This window comes from Pipistrellus kuhlii, unplaced genomic scaffold (assembly GCF_014108245.1).
Source record: "Pipistrellus kuhlii isolate mPipKuh1 unplaced genomic scaffold, mPipKuh1.p scaffold_m20_p_5, whole genome shotgun sequence".
Classification (NCBI taxonomy): Eukaryota; Metazoa; Chordata; class Mammalia; order Chiroptera; family Vespertilionidae; genus Pipistrellus; species Pipistrellus kuhlii.
In genome coordinates this window covers 50,646,978-50,659,224 of record NW_023425551.1, presented here as the reverse complement: position 1 = coordinate 50,659,224, position 12,247 = coordinate 50,646,978, and positions in this window count along the sequence as shown.

The window sequence follows — 12,247 nt, the reverse complement described above, 5'->3', positions numbered from 1 at the left end:
AATAAGACATCCTCTGAAAATAAGACCTGCTTACAGGTTTCCTTCTGAGTGAAATATAAGGCATCCCCCGAAAATAAGGCCCCCCCCTAGGCTCTGTCTCAGAATGCTATTGCTAAACATAACAGATTTGGTCTACTGATTCTGAAAGAAATGGAGTCACAAGAAATTCACCAGGAAATTCAGGAATTGGATTGTTATGATGATGTTCCAGAAGATGATGACATGATTGTCATTGAATAAGTGAGTAAATTCTTGATACTGTAGGATTCACAGTTTCTCTGGTTTGTGTTGACAACTACCGTACTACCGTACCGTATACAGGTAATACATTTCCTTTATTTTCATTTAACAATAAATGTGTACCGTATTCTTCTTCATGGAAAAATAAGACATCCCCTGAAAATAAGACCTAGCGCATCTTTGGGAGCAAAAATTAATATAAGACACTGTCTTATTTTCGGGGAAACAGGGTAACAACACTCAGATCACCCCAAAGTCAACCCTTGCTGATGACCAGTGCTTCAGCCTGATCCACACAGGTCAGGGTATGGAAGGCAAGGCAAAGCAACTTCGAACAAGGGAAGGGAGGTGATACCAGACTCGTGTCTTCTCTCTTTCTGCTTAGTTGTAAATACAATGTATGCAGCAACAAAAATTAGTGGTGTCTCTGTATGCAACGTATTTTTAATCCAAGAATATGCCAAACACAGAGAATGCATATTAACTATTAGAAAATTTCTCTGTGTACTTGTATTATATACAATGTACATTATAGGCATTGTGAAGACTTCTTGGTAAATTTTTAGGTAATTTTTTTGCCACCCTTATAAATACTGCCTTAGAATTATTTCCAGCGTACAATGTAACATTCTGCCTGCAAAATATACATTCACCCAAAAAAGAATGAAATCAGTTTAAATCTTTTAAAACTTCATAGCTGTCAGAGGGGCATTGGGAGAGGGAGACTGGGTGAAAGAAGGTGAAGGGATTAGCCAAGCTCAGAGACACAGACAAGTGTGATGATGGCCAGAGGGAAGGTGCAGTGGGGGCTGGTGGAGGCAGGCAAAGTGGGGAGGGAGGAACGGGGGAAAACCTGTAATAGTGTCAGCAAGAAAAATAAATGAATAAACCTTCACAGTCAAAAGGAGAGATGGGAAAATCCCTCAAAATTATTTATTGAAAACCTTTGTATATGACTCTTCCAAAAAATAATTATTTTTCAGAGAGAACATAGGTGATTGTTCTTATAGGCTAATTCCTAAGGGATTTTAATAAGTACTTCCTAAAATGAATACCTTTTATAAACTTGTTAGTTTAATTTATTAAGTGTAATTTAAAATTAAATAACAGCTAAAGTTCATCATGAAATTATTAACATAGTGTTTACATAAAAATATGCATATATTTGTATTCATAAAATGTAATGGGTTTATAGTTTACTGTAGCAAATTAAGCTACAATTGCATATTATTTCCTCTAATATATGAATTTGATGTGTTTTATTATTATCTCATAAATAAATCAGTTTAATGTAAATATTATGTTTAAGAGAAATATATGTCAGTCCAGTTAACAGAGAACTAAAATTTAAAAACGTGTAATATTGCAGTATATGTTTTTAAAAAAGAATTATGGCAACTTTATGCAAAGAGAGCTCTCATTTGAGTAATTAAAATTTCAGGTAACCTTAAGACACGTATAGATTTCCATGAAAAAATAATAGTTGGCCTGTTTTCCCTTTATATATAAGGATGGGCAAAAGTAGGTTAATAATTAATAGTACAATTATTAATTAATAAATAAAAATACGAGAAGGAACTCTGTTTTCCTACTTTCTCTCCACCTCTGTATATTATAGCACAGAGTCTATTTTTTCTTGTGCATTATACATGTAGTAGAAAACACACACACACACACACACACACACACACACACACACACACGCACACACACCGCGACTTTTTTCAGTGATTTCTTTTTTTGCTGGTTTGAGCTATACCCATAAACCATAGCAAAAGTGGAATTTGCACTTCCAACCACTAGTAGAGTTTGATTATATGCAGTGAAAACAAACTCTGCCTAATTAAACAGAAAAGAAACTTGTTGGAAGAACACAGGTTTGCTCACAGACTCAAAGGGAAAGCTGAGGAGCAGCCCTGGGAAGGGGCAGATCCTGGAGTAGTTCCCCGAATCTAGGTAGGAGGACCCCATGCACAGTGCACTCAGAAAGCCCGTTAGCATGAATCTGCACTTACCTTTTTCTGTCTCAGTACCACTCTGCTCAGGATTCAGATGTGTGGGGCGAGAGATCAAGGTAACCTAGAGTGCTAGCTGTAGTGATGGGTATTCACAGGGCTTTTGGGAGCAACGTGGAAGGCATCCTCTACTACAGGAGAGGGTCAGAGGGCCAGGGATGGTTCTGAGGGGATTTAAAGGAGTTTGGTTCACTCATTCAACAGTCATTGAGCATCTTCGTGAAGACACTGGAAATATTTTATTTTATTTTTCTCATCACCATTTATCCCCTCTATGCCCTTCCACCTTCTCCCGTACACCCCATCACCACACTGTTGTGTTATCCAGTCTTTTGCATAATAAATTTAATTAAAGAAAACATCAGATAGCTCTAGGCCCCTAGATGTTGCCTTTTGTGAAGGCAATGGAAAAGAGGCATGCAGATGAATGACAGACAGTCCAGGAAATGGGAGTGAGGGAAGTGGGAGGAGAGGAAAGAAATGCCCACTCTTTCAGGTCTCAACTTAGATATTACTGTTTTTAGGAAGCCTCTTCAGGCACCTCACATTCACTTCTATAATATATCCTCCAGTACAACTGAGCCCCTGGGAGGCCCTCAGTGAATATCTTCTGAGATAGTTGATCAACTAGACACCACACTGGCTAGTTTAGGTTAAAAAGTGTCATTCTCTCTGTTCTTCCTCTGTGCCCCCATTCCTCCCTAATTACTGTTTGTTTCAAAGGTCTTTTGGCATGTCTGGGCTCCTACTGGATCATTAGCAAGGCCTCTTTATTACCTATCAAAGAACCTGTTAGATGCCATAAGTAGAACTGAATTAAAATATAGTCCATCAGAATTCCTGCATCTATCACCCTCCCCTACTCCCCCACGCCCATTCTTGCAAAGACTTGCTTTCCTCAATGTGAACCTCTGAGGAAATTTCCCCTGAATTAATTATCCAGATCTTATTTAGTTTTATGATTTAACCTTCTCATATTTCTCTACCCTGACAAAATGATTCTTAATGTTAATTTAAGGCTTTCTCTGTGGGACGAAGAGCCACACTCTATGACATACTTTCAGTGAACCTGTTTTTAGATATCCAGTCTTTTTCTTTTATTTTATTTTATTTTATTTTTTTCATCACCATTTATTCCCTTTATGCCCTTCCACCTTCTCCCGTACACCGCATCACCAGTTGTTATGTTATCCAGGCTTTGCATAACACATTTAATTAAAGAAAACATCAGCTAGCCCTCGGCCCTAGATGTTCCTGGAGAACTGAGCCTCCACGGTGCCTCCTCAGGAAGGGAGGTTGTACTCAGACCTGGTCCTCTGCTCCCATTTGGATTTTCAATTCTCCATAACTCCTGGTTTTTTCTACCTGACATTCTGTAATTGGCTTGAACCTCGCTTTTTGTTTGTGCCCTCGCCGCCTGGCCCAGAGCTGAGATGTGCCTGCTGCTTGTGTGGTCCCGTTCCCAGCATGCTCAGGTCAGAGCATGCAGCTGCCATGGTCATACCTGCAGTGACAAAGTTGCGTGCCATCAACTTGTCCCATCTGATTTACTCTGCAGCAAGGTAAGGAAAGGCATTTATTGTCTTCAAATCCTTTGCTATTTGTATTGGGTTTCGAATTAAGTAACTTTTTTTTCTCATAACTGATTTCTCATAACTCTCACTCACTGGATGATGAGTGTGTTTTAAATGTACAGATTCACTCTAACTGAGCTTTTGGTGGTTTAATCAGTCTCTTTGGGGCATGTCAATCTCTTTTGAGAAAATGCTAATTACATAAAATTTTTCTCTCCTTTTACTTAGCTCCAAGACACTGTCATGACATTATCTGAGGGGAGTAGGGATGGAGAGAGTGGTGGTGAGAAGGGGTTTTGCATTCAGATGGCGACTTCAGTGGGCCCTCGTTGGTCTCTGCAATTGAGTGTCTGGTCTGGTTCCTGGAATTGTGACTACTGTTTGCTCACACTCCCATTTGTTCTGTGGGGCATTGTGTGGGCACCCACTACTGGACCATTGGTCTCTGCCTCACCCCTGGATCTTGTCAATCCACTGGGCCTTTCTGGATCTTTGCTTTTCCCACCAAGACACATAGGCACTCTGGATCCCCAGCTCACAGCACATAGGCCAGGAGAGCCAGGAAACCAGACTCTTCGTCTAGACCAGTGTTTCCCAACCTTCTCTCATGATGAGAATCACCTGGTGGAGTTGTTAAAACACAGATTCCCGGATCCCAACTAAGAAGTGCTAAACTAGAATTTTTGGGAACATATAGGTAAAATTGTATACTTAATTAGTGCTCTAAGACAGATTTTATATACAGAGCACTAAGGTAAAATTGTATACTTAACTAGTGCTCTAAGACAGATTTTATACAATATACAGAGCACTAAGGTAAAATTGTATACTTAACTAGTGCTCTAAGACAGATTTTATACAATATACAGAGCACTAAGTTAGGTATGCAATTTTACCTATATGTTCTCAAAAATTCTAGTTTAGCACTTCTTAGTTGGGATTCGGGAATCTGTGTTTTAACAACTCCACCAGGTGATTCTCATCATGAGAGAAGGTTGGGAAACACTGGTCTAGACAATTTCTTTCTACAAAGTGCCATTGCAGGTCTACTCACTCATGTCTCCTCCCATTTTTCCACAAAGAGAGCAAAGCAAAAACCCTCACTTTCAGGGTTCTCCAGTACATTAAAGGCACTACCACTTCCATAGGGATGTCTGTCTGCAAAGGAATGGTCGGGATTGAATCTTCCTACCTCTGTCTCAGTGCTCTTTTCTATAAATCTGCCCTAGGCCAAAAGAGATAACCTGATTTCTCCTTATCATTATCCATGATCTTCCTAAGTTACAAGGTCTTCCCTCAGGTCTTATCCTGAATTCTGTCTATCCTTCGCTTTTATTTTTTATTTTTTATATACTCTCACCTGAGGATATGCTTTTATGGATTTTAAAGAGAGAAAGAAGGGAGAAAGAAATAACAATGTGAGAAACATTGATCGGTTGCCTCCTGTAAGGGCCTCACCAGGAAACAAACCCAAAACCTTCTGGTTAATAGGACAACACTCCAGTCAGCTGAGCAACCTGGCCAGGGCCTCTATCCCCAGCATTTGATAACTTCAATGGACAAAGTCAACACAGAAATTTTTGGAATCTTTTGACAAAGCCTGAATTTCAGGAGCATTTTCTTGCTACAAACTCAAATTCCTGCTTAGAATATTAAAAGCTGAATATTGAAACCCTTTTAATTTTTGCATTCTACTTATAATATAATCCTAATGCCTTGGGAAGAATGAGCAAAGGTTACACACAAAGAAATACAAAAGATGAGCATATATATATTTTCATTATAGTGTTGGTATAAAGAAAACATATAAACTAGAGCAAAATTCCACTAATTTGGAACGAATGATAAAATCAGAATTAACAAAATGTTTAAGTTCTGAATATTACTAAAGAAGAGTAATATTAAAGTATTAAAAGGAAAATAAAGTATTAAAGGTAAGAAAGGGACAACTATAATTGAGCATTAAGATGGACTGGACTCTAGATATTTTGTGTGTGTGTATATATATATATCACATATATGTTAATACATATACATAGCACATATGTAGATATACATACATGTTATGCAAACATGTAGATATGTATTAAGTATTTTACATATAGGAACCAATTTGCCTTAAAACAGATTTTACAGAGGAGGAAACAATGCAGAGAAATTGATTGCCCAATATCAAATAGTTGGTAAGTTGTTTTGCTCCGTTTGCCTGGCTTTGAAATCCTGATGGATAACTTTCATGAAACTAAATCTTTAAAAAACAAATTCTATGAAAATAACCTTAATAAATAAATGGAAAATTCAATTAGTATATTTTGTATAGAAATGACAATCCATGGAAATGTGTTATTCTTCTAGAATTAGATTTTTTAAATACTATTGTGCATTTTCATAACAAGTGATTTATAAATTTTACAATGAAAATTTTTACTGGTTTATCTAGCTATTCAGAAAGTATACCTTAAAAATCATCCTAATAAATTTTTACTGTATGATATCCATAAAACTAAATCTAATCTCTTCTTATGATACTTGCCATTTTATTCACTTTCTCTAGGTATTTTGTAATTACAAGATGTCAAAATATTTAGTCAATTCTCTAAAAATTAAAAAAAGAATAGTGAAAGGTTACACAGACACTTAGTTAGCATTACTTAAACAAATAGCCACTTGAACTGGTTGAATTGGCATAATGTAGAAAAATTCAAAATTTCAGACTCTTGATTTAATAGTAAAATATATAGAAATAAAATATGTATGTTAATTACCTGCTTGAAAGAAAATGCTTAATATTCAATGCAGGGGAAACTGGGTGCAAACTCTCTGTCTCCACATTTTTCAGTAAGTCAACTATTTTAAAATAAAAAGTTCATTTTTTAAAAGAAGCTACATATGCATATTATATTGGGCAGCACAGTTCTAGTCCATATAGTAATATTCAGGAAACACATAAGATTGAAGAACATATTAAACTATATCACAGGATGCACTCAGTAAAATCTAGGCTGTAGAAAAGATGACAGAACAAATGACCCAGTTTCTTCAACAAATGAATTGCAAGGGGCGGGGGTGGGGGGAGAAGAGAGAGGTGAAGATTAAAATAGACTTAAGAGACAGATCAACCAATCATAACTTGTGGACCTTTTTTGAATATGATTGAAACAAACAGCAAAAAAAAAAAAAAAAAAGTATAATATTATGAAACAGTTGGAAATTTGAACACATACTGAATATTTGATGTCATTAAGGAATCACTGTTAATTTTGTTTTGGGTGTGTTATTATGGTTATTATTATTTTTTGTTAATCCTCACTGGAAGATATTTTTTCTTTTCTTTTTCTTTTTTTTTCTTCTTTTTAGAGAGAGACTGGAAGAGAGGGAAAGACAAAGAGAAATATCAATGTGATAAAAGTACATCGATTGGTTGTCTTCTGTATGCACCCTGACCAGGGCCTGGGCGAGAGAGGGGTCTGCACCCGAGGTCCATGCCTTTGACCAGAATTGATCACGGTCTGCAGGCCGACACTCTATCAACTGAGCCAAACTTGCTAGGGCTTATTGTGGTTATTATTATTTTTTTAATATCTTATCTTTTAGAGGTACACATTGAAAGATTTTAGTATTAAATTATATAATTTCTAATGCTTGCTTTAAACTAAAGGTTTAGGTGGGGGTACAGATGAAGCAAGATTGATCACGAGTTAATTGTTGAAGCTGGGTTAGAGGCTTGGGGGATTCCTTATATTATTCCATATGCTTATGTACATATTTATAATTTTCATAATAAAAAGTTAAATGAGCCCTGGCTGGTTTGGCTCAGTGGATAGAGTGTTAGCCTGTGGACTACTGAAGGGTCTCAGGTTCGATTCCGGTCAAGAGCATATGCCTGGGATTCAGGCTCGATCCCCAGTAGGGGACGAGCAGGAAGTAGCTGATAACTGGTTCTCATAATTGATGTTTCCATCTCTCTTTCCTTCTTCCTTCCTCTCTGAAACCAATAAAAAAATTTTAAAAATGAAATAAAATGAAATAAAAACTGCAAAGTGAAAATAACTTTCTAATAAGCCTTTCTGTGTAGTACTCTATTTCTGAATAGTAAAGTGTTTTTCACCTACACATCACCAATTCTCAAAATAGCAGCTTAGAGATAGAAAGTGACATTTAAGCTGTGTCTACAGAAAGCCAAAAACTTACTGGTTGATTTGATTAATTCAGACAAAGAGCTAGTCAGTTTAGAAGGGGGTGGGTGTGGGGATGGGGGGCAGGGATCAAACCATTCATTTTGCTGAGTTTACAAAATAATACCTTGTATAATGCTACCCACATAATCACATAATAAGTGGTTAGTACTTTCTGGTCAACAAATCAGTGAACTTAACATTTGTTCTGGTACCTTAATGAAGACATATGCTGGCTGTAAACAAATAATATAAGGAACTCAAAAACAAAGCAAAAGGCTAGCTCTAGGCAGCACTGTGGAGAAGGCAACATTTATTTTCCAAATATTCATGTGCAATAAACTATAAACACAGCCTAAGATGATAAGAACCAAATTTCAAAACTATCATTAGATTAAATATTGATAAAATTATACCAAACATTATAACAATATACATTTGTACTGAATTGGTGTTTCAATGATATCATCTATCTATCTTCTATCTATCTATCTATCTATCTATCTATCTATCTATCTATCTATCTTTTAAGCCTAATGTAAAGTCCCTAATATATAGTACCCTTTAAAATTTACAATGCACTTTCCTATTGTAGTATATCATGTTACCGCATTTGTGAATCAGACAAAAATAGGAAACATTAACTCTGTTTTTCAGGTAGAGAACAGGCTCTGGGAGGTCTCCTAGTGTTGGTGCCAGAGGCAGAGGCATAAGGACTGGAACCCAGGTGTTCGGGCACCAAGTTCAGTGCTCTCTGTTGCACTTAGCTGTCTCTCAAGGGGAGTTACAAAATACATTCTTGTGGCTTCTGCTTGGATTATAGTGGAAAGAAAGTCGGCATGAATAAATACCTTCCATTTAGGAACACAACCTTCTCTTTTGCCAACCTCCAGTATTTAAATCTTGTTAGCAAGCCGATGCTTCCTTTTAACGACTGTATATTATAAATAGCCAATATTCCTTGCAAAGTAATGCTCCATTACTATTACATTTCGTTAGTGTGGTGATGCATAGCTGAAATACAGAAATTAAACTCAGTGAGGATGCTAAACACCCTTCTGGACATTATTAAGTCCTTTGATGTTAAAAAAAGAATACATATTAAAGTGTAATAAAATATTATACAATAACTGGACAATGCCAATTAATTCAAAGGTCATCATTCTGATCCATTATTTACAAGTGGCTTTATTGTTTCACAGTGTCTTTCTCCAGGAGGACTTCTGTTTTTTCTCAGTAGATTTAATTCATTTATCTATCACGCTTTCATTGCTGCTTGAATCCATTTTCCAGTCTATTTTATGCGCAAAGAAAACCATTCATTATAGCTTTTGTGTGACTGTTTCTCACCTCCAGTCAAAGACCATTTCCATTCAAACGATTTTAAACAACATTTTGGAATTAATCCATCCCTTGCCTTTGCATATAGTCTCTATCTTTTTCTAACTTTCCCCAATGACTCACTTCTGCCTTTGTTTTTAATTAAAGCTTCCTCTTATGGCTTCTTCCTGAGTATCCCCTTTGGAGCTAGACAGACACTTGTTTTGCACAGCGGTATGTCCAGCCAAGAACAAAAATACAGGCATGCTTTTGTTGCAACAATATTTAGGTGGATTTCAACAGAATGCAGTTTCATAGTTCAAATACGTCTGTATTTCAAGGGCCACTGAAGAACTAAACATTATAGGCCCTTCATTTCAGCAATACGAGCAAACCACATTGTTAAACACTGCACCAGGAGAAAATTAACGTGCTTCCAAAATTATTTCCCCGATCACTGCAAACAGCTTAATCACACTGGAGAATGTGACCCAGGGGGTTGCCAAACTGTATTTTCCCACTTTACCTCATGCAGAATAATTAAACTAAGAGGATCTGAAATATCACTTCACAAACACAAATTGAGGAAACTGGAAACTATAAGCCAGAAGAGATTTCTGGGTTGGAAATACTGCCTGGTGGGCCATGACAGTGTGGCAGAGAGTTTGGACCGGGAAAGCCTCAGAAACTTGGGTGAGAGTCAAAAGATGCGGTTCAGGGAATTGAATCTTCCTGGAGCACTAACACTAGGGAATTAAGAACCCATCTGCATAAGTCATCAGGTGACGTACTTCTCTGCTTCACCAAGCGTATTAGTTTTTTATTGCTGTCTCAACAAATTGCCACAAACTTAGTGGCTTACAGCAACACAAACATATTATCTTGCAGTTCTGTAGGTCAAAAGTCCAGTGAGGATCTCACCAGATTAAATCAATGTGTCAGCAGGGCTGTGTTCACTTTTGGAGGCCAGCATATCAGGTTGTGTCTCTCTTCCCAGTCACACTGACATCATCTCTGACCACAGAAAAGACTCTCTGCTTTTAAGGATTTGTATGATTTGAGGGGGTCCATCTGGATATGTCAGGATAATTTCCCATCTCAGGATCTGTCACCTTAATCATATCTACAAAGGCCCTTTTGTTGTTTAGAGTAATATGTTCACAGGTTTAGGGGATTAGGAAATGGATTTCTTTGGAGGCCATTATTCTGCCTACCCTACCAAGTCAAGGCTAGAATGTAAAGACCTTCTGGCCTCCACCTTTCAACTTATTCTCGTGTCTTAACTTGCTGACTGGATCTGGGTCTACCACTATACACCCCAATATAACACTCTTATGGTTTAGTTTGAGCTCACCTGGCTTAAAGATAATACAATCTACCACTTCCCCCATCATCTTCAATAACATCTAGTCATATAGAAAATGTATAAGAAATGAATTACTTTTTAAACTAAAAACATGTGTAATTCTTTTTTTAATATATTTTATTGATTTTTTTACAGAGAGGAAGGGAGAGGGATAAAGAGTTAGAAACATCGATGAGAGAGAAACATCGATCAGCTGCCTCCTGCACACTCCCCACTGGGGATGTGCCCGCAACCAAGGTACATGCTTTTGACTGGAATTGAACCTGGGACCCTTTAGTTCATAGGCTGAAGCTCTATCCACTGAGCCAAACAGGTTGGGGAACAATGTCTAATTCTTAGTAAACACCTGGCATCACACATCACCTATATTCTGGGATGAGGGGAGCACATTTCCCCCCCAAAAAATAATATACTCATAATGACAGCCAGTTTGGATTCTTTGAATAAATAAAAATGTGAATCTATGTTTTTTTTTTTTCATATGAGGCCCTCCAGGGAATTCCCACCTCCCTTTTAGTGTATGACCTCGGTAGTCTCAGGAGGACAGAAGATTACCTTACTGTATTTTTAGGTCCAAATGAATAAATAATTATTAGCCTATTACAAATTATTTTATTTTTAAAGAACTGTACCAATATATGTTTTGAAATGGTGGCTATATGCTTTTGCTACAATTTTGTTGATGAACAGCATTAGATTTTTTTTTACATTACATAAACTGAAGGCAATTAAGTTTAAGCTTCAAGGGCCCTAATTTTGTAATAGTAGTATTTGATTATATTTTTCTAAAAACAATCACAAAAATTGCATAAGTTTAAGAACAAATAAAATTTGGGTCCACCACTGACTGAAAGAGTTTTCTGTTTAGATTGTTTAAGTGTTTAATAATCACAATATTTTCTTTAAAATATATACTTTTATTTTCTGATTATTATTATTTTTTTCCAGAGAGAGTGGAGGGATGGGGAGAGAAAGAGAGAACCACTGATTGTTTGCTTTCAGTTCCCACCCTGACAGGGGCCAGGTATGGAGCATGCAACCGAGAGACATGTGCCCTTGACCGGGAACTCTTGGGTCCAAGGGAGGACACTCTAACCATTGAGCTAAATAGGCCTGGTGTTTTCTAACTCTTAGGTGTGATAGACTATTTTATTTGTCCATAAATTTTCATTCCTCTCAATCTTTGCCATATTTCCTCACCCTATTGACTTTGGACTTGCTTTGGCCAATGGAATGTGAGCCATTGAGAAGTATGCTACATCCTAGCAGAAAATCACAATGCCCTTGTGTGGTTTGGTTCTGTCCTTCATCTTTGGCTGTCCACTATGAGTACTGTGTTACATGCATTGAGTCAGCTCCAAGTCTTGGCCACTCTATGAAAGACAGGCCGCAGTGCTGCTCAGGCCACCCTCCTGATCAGCTCCTTTAGACTCATGCTTGTGGCTTCTTTCATGGAGTTAACCTATTTCTCATTTGGTCTTCCTCTTTTCCTGCTGCTTCTATTTTTTTTTCAGCATTACTGTTCTTTTCCCAAAACCCTGCCTTCGCATGATGTGC